The sequence below is a fragment of the Nothoprocta perdicaria genome, unplaced genomic scaffold, assembly GCF_003342845.1.
Source record: "Nothoprocta perdicaria isolate Ctin4 unplaced genomic scaffold, notPer1 scaffold_71, whole genome shotgun sequence".
Classification (NCBI taxonomy): Eukaryota; Metazoa; Chordata; class Aves; order Tinamiformes; family Tinamidae; genus Nothoprocta; species Nothoprocta perdicaria.
In genome coordinates this window covers 2,520,647-2,531,932 of record NW_020455988.1, presented here as the reverse complement: position 1 = coordinate 2,531,932, position 11,286 = coordinate 2,520,647, and the positions used below count along the sequence as shown (strand labels likewise).

The following is an 11,286-nucleotide window of genomic DNA, read 5'->3' as shown; positions in this document are numbered from 1 at the left end:
TCCTTCCATCCATCCATAGCAGGGCCTTGTGAGGCTGTCCCTTCCTGGCCCTGTCATGCTCTGTGTTACCTGTGCACAGCATTTGACAGCTTGCTGTTACCACTCCTGTGAATGCATCCTGGCTTCCAGCTATCTGCTAATAAAGAAGCTGAGAGTTTGTTGCCTGAAACGCAAACACCCCATAAGCTTCTGGGTATATACACACAATGATGTTTTAGCAGACATTTCTTCTGTGGAGCCTGAAAAGCAGTGACATGAAAGGCTCCAGCAGCTGGCACCTGAGCTGCCCTGGGTTGAGCTTCCTTCCTGACCTCAGTGCCCTGAGCCCCTTTGAAAGAGGAGAGTGGAAGTGCTGCTGCACCGCGGCATCCAGTGTACCGAAAGTGAAGGTTATACTGGGGAGAGGTGATGATGGAGGTGGAGGGGATGTTTCTCCTGGCTGCTGCCCCTCCCTCAGCCAGATGTGTGGGCCCCAGTTCCCTGCGAGCCCTTCAGCTGGGTGGATTTCTCCTCTTGCTCGTGACTCTTCACACCCACCAGCACTAGCTGATGGGCGCTGGCTTTAAGTGAAGAGAAAGAGCAGATTGCAGGCCTCTGATGAAACAATTTCACTTCAGTCATGAAGTAAAGAGTAGAAATAGGAAGAAATGGGGGAACTAACATGAATTAAGATTTTTTTCACAGCAGCCTTTCATAAATCCTGGTCCTGTCCATGATAACACTTGACTGTAAAACTCTTTAAGTGCATCACAGCAGGTGAATTAATTGATTGCTGTGGAATTACAAAACCAGTAAACAGTCAGTGTTACTGGAATACATGCATGTTGACAGCTATTAGCCCACAGAATTATTATGCATGCAAATCTGAAAAGCCAAATATAGTGGCTCCAGGAGCATAATTTGTGTGCATTAATCTCTCTAAGCAGCGATGACATGATCAAACATTATGGATCCTAACAAGCTAATACACAGGCTATCAGATCAACAAATTCCACCCTGAAAATGTGATTAACCACAATGGTTCTGCAGCAAATACCATAAATCATCTGCATATGTTAAATCATTAGCATACTATTTACAAGCAAGATATGAGGAACTCCTTGGGCTGTGTCAAGTTTGCAGTTTTTAAAAACCTCAGAGTTAGTGCCTTTTTTTTCTCATAGTTCCTTTCAAAACTGTTACTCCTCTCTCAAACTCTTATTTTTAAATGTAGGACAGCAGCATTTTCAGCATTTTTTCTGTAGCAACCTAAAGAAAGGATTATCTCCTCTTCTTTAGTCCTTCTTAGTGGCTACATAAGAAGCCTAATTAGTCTTGTGGAGCAGCCCTTTGCATGACATTTCTGCACAGCACAAGGTATGTGGGCACTTGAGCAATGAGCAGCCTCCCACCCGCTGGCTGCTCTGGGAAGCACATGAGTTGACAGTTTAAATTCAGGTGCATTTATTGACTGAACATCTTGCAAGCAGTCTTGAGATGGTAAACAGGTACTTGGCATTCAAAAGCCTACAGTTTGTGAATTTGCTAGCAGGCATGCAAAATGAGGGCGCATCCTTCCAGAGAACTGCAGCTCTGGGCCCCAAGAACAACAACTTTGCTACCCTTTTCCATCAGCCACTTTAAAATTCCAGGCAACAGTTCACATAAGCTTGAGCTTGGCACTTTCCTTAGCAGAAAGGAGCAGATATACATACTGTCAAATTATAGAACAGCAAGTATTGCAGGAAAGCTGTTATTGATTGTTCTTTCTTAATCAGTAAGAAAAGGATGAGCTTTTGACTTTAGGATATATATTTTCATCTTCTCCAAACCATAAAAAGAATGGAAAAAAATGCAGGGGAGTATAGAGAGCTGCAAGAGTTAATAAGGAATCTAGACAGACTTTGATATTTATCTTGCTGGGCTTTTCTGGTTTCTACTGAGGTGAAGAAAGCATTGACTATGAGAAACTGGCTAACACTAGATTTCTGAGTTGTTTGTGAGAGGATGTGTGGCCAGGTAGCTGTGAGGAGGGCGAGCGGCTTTTTAGGTGTGATGTTTCTGCTCCTAGGGCTCTTCAGTGAGAGTGAATAGCAGTTTAGCCAGTATCCCAGGAATCTGCTCTGAACTTCTCCCTCTGCTCTGAACCACTGTGAGTGCTGGGTGCCTTTCAGGAGGAGGCGAGGTATTTGAGGCTTGTGGCTCTGCRCTGGGTGGCATAGAGCGCCACACATAGCATAGAGACATGGTTCCCTTAGCAGYGTGTTCGAATCTAGCCTTTTGCTTCAAATCAAATTATAAAACTGCMTTATTTACCTCCAACAAGCCATGTTATTGTTAGTAAAAGGCCCTTTATGTACTTGTAATAGTGATTCATCTACTAGCATGTGGCTGATGAGCCACATACCGCCCCTGGTTTATCTCGGAGGCTCCGGCAGGTGTGTTTAAAACCCGTAACACGCAGGCCCGCCACGACCTGGCAGCGTGGGGCTCGGCAGGCTCGCGGGGCTGCCACAGACAGGCCTCTCTGGGGATGTAATTACATGAGTGCTAGCCAGGAGAAGAGATAACAAACTTGCCCTGGCAGCAGAGTAATAAGTAAGAGCAGCTGTCTCCCTCAGCAGGGATAAAAGATAAGTGAGAAGTGACAGATGAGTGCGGGAGAAATCCCCTTCCCTGACTGTCTTGCTGCCCTAGTCTAACGAGGACTCCTGACCGCAGAGCTGGCTCTGCTYGTGCAGGTGATTTCCTTCCTTAGCAACAAACTGATGCCCAGCTCACCATGGACCAGGTTTGCAGTCATCTTGGCACATTAGCTGGTGGATTCTATGCCATTTCTCTGTAAGATAAGTTTTTTGAATAGTAAATTCTAATCCCAAAAGTTTGTCTCTTTGGGTCTAGCCCATGTCTCTCATTTTCATTTTGGTCTCCCCTAGAATATGTGGTTTGTCACACAGAAATATTTAAACCTTTCCAAAAGGCCATTTGTTGAGATCTTTTTAGCACTCACACAGTGCACATCCCTCAGCCTGAGCCCTTGTACCACGYGGATGCTGGCAGTAGTGGTGCCTTCTACCACACAGTTTTTCATCCACACTCTATAGTTGCTGGTTTCTGCTAGATTTGAAATAATTATCACTACAGCAGGCATTTCTTTTTTTTTTTTTTTGCCCTTGGAGCAGCATACTGAACATTTCTTGTTCAGGGGGCAATTTCTTGTGTATTCTTGCTCTGTCTGACCTCAAGTTTTAGCATCTTTCTGGAGTTGCTGAGGGTAGAGACTTMATTTTTAAGCAAAGGTTGCCCTCTAGTGCGCAATGAATTAATAGCTTCCACGGTGTGTATTGTTGAAAGGAGGCCACGAGAGAGCATTAAAGCCTGTTTCAGAGTAGAGCTGTGGCATTGAAATTTGGGAGAAAAAACCATCCTGAGGATAGAGGGCTTTCACAGACCTTTATGAAGAGGCCCAAGCACTCAGCATAAAGTTGTAGATGAACATAGAGAGAAAGTTTGGAGACAAGGCTTAAACAGGTGTTCCCACCAGGGCAGCAACAAGCTCCTTGGGCCTGACTCCAGTTGGGTGGCTGGAGCTGGCTCCAGGCAGGAGAAAGAGAGCACGAGTTGTTAAGCATCATAAGCATCACTTTCAGTATTGTTCTTGTGTGCCACGTTCCCAGCTGTAGCCATAAGGTGCAAGAGACCAGGGTGTTCCCTGTATAGTGACAGTTCATGTAGTGCTTGTGGCCTTGTGAGGGAAGAAGAGTGTCTGTGGGCCCTGGGAAAAGGAGCCACTTTTCACTGCAACCCTGCTTGTGGCCTTGTGAGGGAAGAAGAGTGTCTGTGGGCCCTGGGAAAAGGAGCCACTTTTCACTGCAACCCTGTGTCTTTCAGAAAGCTGGAAGGTCAATGTCTGTGAAGAATATTATCTCATGAACCCTTAGCACCAAACAAGTGCAACCCCTTTGCTCTTGTGTTGTGGGATGGGCAGCCTGTGCCTGGTAAGTGATGGTTTGACTGGCTTCTGTGCAGTTTCACTCGCATGTGAAACCCCCAGGGCTCTGCCAGGGTCCTTGGCACAGCAGGCAGGAATGGAAACATGCCCAAATTCTGCCCTTTGTGGGGAAGGGGATCAGCTCCTATGTAAAAGCTGGCTACCCAAACACAAGAAAATATAAGAGGCTACTGCTATGTTCTGTTTGAGGCAGCTGTTAACATAGACTAAGATGTCACAGTTCTATGCACAGCTCTTTCCATAAATATTAAATGTTGGAAAAAAAACACAAAAGAGAAAAGCTAAGGCCAGTAGGAAGGAAGCAAGCAATAAACCCAGTAATTGTCTATATACAAATGCAGAGTATATGGGAAATGAGCTCAAAGTGACATTACAGGAAGGAAATTATGACTTGGCTGGTAATACAGAAATGTAATGAGATAAATCAGAGAGCTGAAATGTTAATATTGATGAGTGCAATCTGCACAGAAGGGACAAAGGAAAAATGAGAAAAGGTTGCAGTGTACATCAGAAGCTTGTGTGCAAGCTGTGCAGCACAGGTGGATAATGAAAGTGGTAATGGTGATATTTTATGATTCAAGATGAGAAAGAGACAATAGAAAGAGAAACATACAGGTAGCTGCAGGTATAGATCATTGACTTGGCATGATGAGACTGATAAACTGCATCTGGAAGAGATTTCAGAGCTGACAGTTTTGTGGAAAGACCTAGCATTGTGGGGGCAACATCACCACACTGACATTTGTTACCTATGCAGAGAGGGATATTAATTATCAGTGCACTGTGGAAAAGTTCCACATTTTCAGAAAGCTGCTGAAAAATAAATCCTTTTTGAATCCAGTATTGCCCACTAAGGAAAACATTTGAGGAAGTGATAATTCATGAGCTACTAATGTTCACTGAGCTAGAGCCACATGAAGTCCTTATGATGTGGAAGCAGTGAGACTTGGTTATAAGGAACAATAGGATTGTTCCTATTCCAGTAAAGCAACCCTTTACTGAGGTTGCTATATGCAGGGAACAGCTTACAGCCAAGTTCTTTTCTTAATTCTTCAATCACTTATCTTTATATTGTAGAACAATAAGGGAATACACTTCAAGAACCAACTAACCAAACAAACAAACTAAAAAGAGGGAAAACAAGAAAAGAGGCATAAAGGTCAAGTTCCTGTTTTGGTTTCTTAGCACTACTCTGGCCAACTAAAGTAGCCCTAAATGAGGCTTAACTGATTATGATGCTTTGCATTAGCTGAATAGCACAAAGTAGCAAAAACCAACAGGTAAGCCCTGGAAGAGAAAAAGATGATATTCTAAGAGCAGAGATTAACACTGCAACTTATAAGTGCATAGCTGAAGGCTGTGTGAAGGTAAGGGCAAAAAGGCAGAAATACTGCAAGATAATTAAAGGGGAAAAAAGCAAAAGTGAAAGAAAGGGAAGATAAAAACATTAAATCACRTGCACAGTAATATGCAATGACTGCACCTCCCTGTCAGTAGTACAAGCTACTCAACAAATATTTGTGATAATCTCTGATTTAAATCTACAGGTAGCAAAATGTTTTCATTGACTAGTTACAGTTTAAAATTAATTGCCTTCAGCCAAGTTTGTGCCCCAGTTTATCTGCTAGTAATAAGTAGTTGCTTGACCAGTCTTTACTTTTGGAAAAGAGAATGGAAAAACAATATTTAAAGCTGCACCTTGGGGTAGTTTAGAGTTCCAGGTTATGTATGCAGCAACTGACACATTGACACTGCAGGGGTAGGCGTGCTTGATGAGGAAAATACAGTGACAGTATCATCCAAGTTACTTGACCTCTTGCAACTAAACCAGCTTAGCTCATTTTGGCATAGTTGTCATTAATCCATAGACAAACATTTGTAGTGTGAATCTGAGTAAAGTATATCAGCAAAATTGTGCAAGAAGCACAAATCTACTTACAGATACTTTGAGTGATGATAAATTGACTTCATTCACTTCATGAATAATTTCTGGTTGATTCCTCCATTTAAGCCATGTAGCATAATAAAGAAAGCTCTGCTCTATTTAAGATTCATATCAGAAATCCAGGCATGAGTTCCCTGCTTTATTTTTCTGGTGTCATCTTCCAGTTCCTTTTGTACGATTAATGGGGCGGGTTCTTTTTATTTGCGTGGGAACAGGTCTGAAAATGCATCTGGAGCTAGTCCATAGAGCTCCACTGCAGTAAGCACTGTAAATATATGCAGAGAAAAATGCTAGGCCCAGCAGCTTTTCYATTTAACTGGTCCAGATAGCCAGCCAGCGGAGAATGGAGTTGCTGATGCTGAAGGGAAGTGGCCAGGGCCAGAAGGCAGGACAGCTGGAAAGGAAGCACTAGTCCCTCATTCCTAAGCTGGTATGGCTCTACTCCCTCACACTGCCATTTTCAAGAGATTACCTTGGGGCTTTATACTGAATCCTTGTGACCCCCAAAATAAAACCCTTATTTAATGCTTTCTCAGCTCAAAGTAAGTTTTGTATATTCCTACCTAAGCCTTAAGTATCTGCCCTAAGGAACAGTGTTTTAGCCAGGGTTAGCACAACAGGATTTCTAGTTTGTACGCACCATGCAACAGGATTTCGTTGCTCTATGTTTTAATGATTTTATATTTTGTATACAATATTCTCCTATCATGCCAATAAATTAAAAATTATCTTAGTAAAGTTCATGATTTTCAGGTTATGATTTTCAGCATAAAGTATGGCAACAGAGACTATATTTACATTGAGATTACTCACCTGAAACTGTGGCCTAATGAATTTGAGAAAGCTCAAGTCAGCCACTGTTTGAGCACTAAAGTCAGCCATTCTTTGAGCTTATAAAAATCCATGTGGCTTGGGAGATGTTCTTGCTCTCTTTGGAGTTGCCTAAGAAATGATTGATAATAATTTCAAATAATAAATAATGATTAGGAAGAATAGAAAAACATCTGCAGCACTGAGCTATGCAATATGTAGGCCAGGCCATTACATCACAGCTGTCATATTTGCAAGACTGAATAGAGACAAGAAAAAAAAAAACAGTAAATCACACAAACTCGGGCTTCTTCCTAACTTCATCATGTTCTTTGTTGTTGTTGTTTGTTTGCTTGTTTGACAGTGGTTTTATGTAAAGACCATCTATCACACAGAGCACATCAGTGGGTCTCATCCTGCACGATGCTGAAAGATGTTGTGTAGAGGCTGGGAAAGGAGTAGGTCCTTAAGAAGTGCTCATGAAGAGATGAAACCATTCAGTGCCTTGTTGCACTGATTGCTGGAGGAGGGCAAAAGGTGTGCGATTCTGCCAAGGTGCTGCTTTGCACAATCCCAGCCTAGGAGTCAAGCATAATACTAATACAGAAAAGCAGTGCTTTCTGCTTAAGGTTTGTTGTGAGAAGGATTTTAATGTAGCCATAGCAGAAATGCAGCAGAAAGAACCAGTAATTGGTTCTTCCTGTAATCACGAAGGCCTAATGCTGTGCTCATTAAGGTAATTGTTAAAAGTGTCTTGATGTCAGCAGTGTGGGATTGAGCCCTAATATGTATTGGACATATGTGTCACACGTGAAAGTTAATAGATGAGAGGCACAGGGAAATGCAGAGAAGCTGCTCAGAAACGCATCTTTTCTTTTCAAGGACTGAATACTGTTTCCTTATCTCTCAGACGCACACACGCAGTGAAATGGCTGATCCGATCCAAGGCTCCTCGTGTTCCAGGATAACGGCAATACCTTAGTCAGTGATGGGAGATGCAGTGAGGAAAAGGCAAAGCCTATGGATACCTTAGCCCAGTGAGGAGAAAAACCATTTTTCCAAACTGGTGAAAAAGAAAATGAGAACACATAATAATTCTATGTGCCACACAATAGAAATGTGCTGTTAGAATCATATGAATTAATTACAATATCGAATAAGAAATCTCTGACTTCATTTCTTGAAAAAGCAGTTCTTGTGCAGGAAGACAGAGCTGGATAGGGATTTAGTAATTTAGGACCAGCTGACATACTGACTGCATGAATAGTAGGTTTCACAGGATAATACATTTTCACCCAAAATAGATTCCTAGGTTTATAACTGTAGCTCATGTGCTTTGCTAGTATAAACAAATGAAAAGGCCTGGACTTTCTGTGAACTATAGCAAACTAAAGCAACTACAGGTCTCTGACCACTAACAAATTTTGGGTTACATTTCAGCAACTCCTCTCCCACTCTCTGACTTTTCATCCTCTACCTTCTCATCTGAGATTCTTCCACCCCATAGGCTTTTTATCTTGAGCCTGATAATATAGTTCCCTGCCTGTTCTGGCTCTCTCTCCCCAGTGCACCAGCTGTGTCTCTGTACTCTTTTATTTTCGCCATCTGAATTCAGTTCACTTTCTATAGTAGGCTAAATTCTGGACTTAGTCAAAGTAATAGAATGTGAATTGATTTCTTTTGCTGTTTTTTCTTTAAATAAATATGAGGGCAGCTAAGACCACATATGAGTACAAGACTTAGGTTTCTGATTTTAATATTTATTTATTATAAAAATGTCTATAAACTAATGAATGTTCGTTGTGCCAGATACTACAAAAATAGTCTAACCCTCTAAATAATCCTCAACACTGTTCATTTCACTTCTATTCCCAACGATTTATAGGGAAACTAGTGTAATATGTATCTTTTGTTCCTTCATTCTCTGTTAAGGGGAAGCAGGTCTAATCAACATTTGTGAAATGTCTCCTTTCTCTCATTTTCAATCATTCATAAATCACAATCGAATGCTCTTGCAGGATTACATCCACACAAAACCGGGACAGGAATTTAGGTTCCTACTGTTTGTTGAACTGATCCAGAATTAAAGCTTGCAAGCAGATTCACATCTGCGGATTTGAATCCAAACGTCTTCCATAGAAATTCAAAGAGGATCAGATTTGAGGTTCTGGTTTTGCACCACTTCTAATCCTAGTAATTTTAACTAAATCCTAATAATGTTAACTAAATCCTAGCCTCAGCTACAGAACTGTACCATTTTAATCAAGACCCTACCAACAAATCTGAAAGTGAAAATAGGAAACGGAGAGTTTTCCTGCCAGTTGCAGCTAGTGCCATTCCTTAGTAATTCTTGTCATTATTAAGTATTGAAAGGAAGCTATTTTTTTCTCTCATTCTGCTTCTGCACTGTTGTGACTACTAATTTCAGTGCAGTTATCCCAAATTCACCCTAGTATAGGCAAGAGAGTCCATCTTAAAGACTCAGAGTCAACATAGTCATACGTAAACAACATTARTTCACTTACAGTCTCTGTTCTTTGACTATATAGATATATACCTAGAGAGAAATTATGATTGGTATTAGACTTTTTTAGGCATTGTCTTGATTCAGTTTGAAAGTCAAATATGGCTCCACAGACAGACAGGGTGTCAGGGCAGCTAAGGCCTCCATCAGTTGGTTAGTTTGGCTGACTTAGGTACGCAGATTTACACACAAGATACCTTTGCCTGCCCCCACTGTAGGAAAGCTGACTACAAACTTCAAAGTTAATGGACACAAAAGGCAAAAAAAGTCAACCAATTTACTGTATCATCATTGATAGATATACATAAAAGCAGCCATTAAATCACATTGCAAACTAGGAGCTTTTTTAGTTCAATTTAACAGCTTAATTTTACAATGCATGGGGGGACCGCAGTTCTCTGCATTTATAAATAATGTGACCTCCATGCTTGCTTGTTAATAATATACCTGGGAAGCAGAAAACTTGTGTTTGATCTTGCTAAGACAGGAATCCCTTTTTGTACCTATAGAATCACACCAGTGCTACCAATTGAAAGGTGGCACTCCCATCATCATAGCATGACACACTGTTATGTGCTGTTGTGTTTGCAGAGTGCCGCACTGGAAGCATCGGATGGCAGTATMTGACTTACTCCAGCACGCAGAAAAGCTGGATTCTGCGTCTGAGAAGGGCTTCTTGGTCTTTCTGCAGCCCCAGTTCAGAGGTGAGACTTTTGTTGACTGGTACTGATGTTATTTGCCCTTAACTTTTATGGAGAGCCAAGGCAAGGTAAATGGCCATGTTGGCATCTGCATTACTTCTTTGAGCAAGGCCGAYAGGGCTGGCGCTTGGCTGAGCCCGCAGCCCGGCAGTCTGCGGTACCACTTTCACAGGGAGGAGAAATGGGTGCCGCAGCCCAGTGTCTGCACCCGCAGGGAGAAAGCAGCCACGGGGTCTTTCCTACCAGCCTGCCCTTGCTTTTTGAATTGAGCGTTTCTCTACTGGGTCCCAGACAATGGCCCCAACAACAACTCACGCAGCTGGGCAAGCTGTTACCCCAGATACTCTTACATTGTGCCTGTCTCATTGCCAGTAACCATGCTGTCAAGGTCTTTTTCTTAATATATATTTATATATAAGTATGTGTGTGTATACATATTATATAKAAATATATTCCTCTCTTTCTCTCTTTCGTGGTTCTTTTTCCTTCGAGTTTGCACCCCCCGCCGCGATCCTGACGGGCGCCATCTTCTCCGGCCGCTCGGGAGCCGCCGCAGGCGCCATGAGCCGCTTCCCCGCGGCGCAGCGCGGCCCCCCGCCGGGGGAGGCTCCCAACGGCCGCTCGCGGCGGCTAACGGCCGCTAACGGCCGCGGCACGGCGCTCGCGGCACGGCGCCTGCTGCCGCCTGCGGCTCTTCCCGACATGGCCTCCCTGCCCGGGCATGCGGCCGCTTGTAAAGCAATGCTTTTCTTTTACTTTTTATTTTTAAGTTTATTGATTTAGTTAGAGGACTTTGTGAACACTGCTCTTTTCCTCTGTCCTCTCTTCACAGTGCCTCTGCTCGTCTCCCTGCAAGCTAGTCCAGTTTGACAGCAGCTGAAGGGAGCGAAGGATGCAGAGCAGCAACCTGAGGGGCTTCTTGGCCATGCTCCTGGAAGTGTCGCTGCTTGTGCTTTACTTGGGTGGTCTGCACAAAACCCTGGCCCTGAACAGCAGCTCCATTGGAGAGCCAGGAGCCCTGTGTTCCTGCCACCACGGTGGCATCCTGGCTGGTAAGCCAGCAGAAGCTCTGCAGACAYTGGGAAGTCTGGTTGCCACCAGCCATAGCTCACACTTCTCCTGCAAGACAGATCCTGGCACACTCACCAGCCAGCTGCCATTCACGCTAAGGGTTAGTCCGCTAGTGACCTGCCTCATAAGTACAAGCTCTTTTCCAGAAACCCAACAAAAGACCTCTTAAACAGATTAAATCAGATGTTTTCCAGCTGCATGCAAAAGACTGGGATGTTGATGCCTGTACCTTGGCAGCTTGGAA

At 43.1% G+C, this 11,286-nt stretch overlaps 1 long non-coding RNA gene across 1 annotated transcript in view; it reads right to left on the bottom strand.

Annotated features, from left to right (window-relative positions):
• LOC112957301 overlaps positions 1–6,916 on the bottom strand; it is a 14,734-nt gene extending 7,818 nt beyond the window's left edge. The window contains exon 1 of the long non-coding RNA XR_003251196.1: positions 6,750–6,916. This is a non-coding gene — a long non-coding RNA (uncharacterized LOC112957301). The remainder of the gene's footprint in view (positions 1–6,749) is intronic.
• Positions 6,917–11,286: the final 4,370 nt, after the last annotated feature.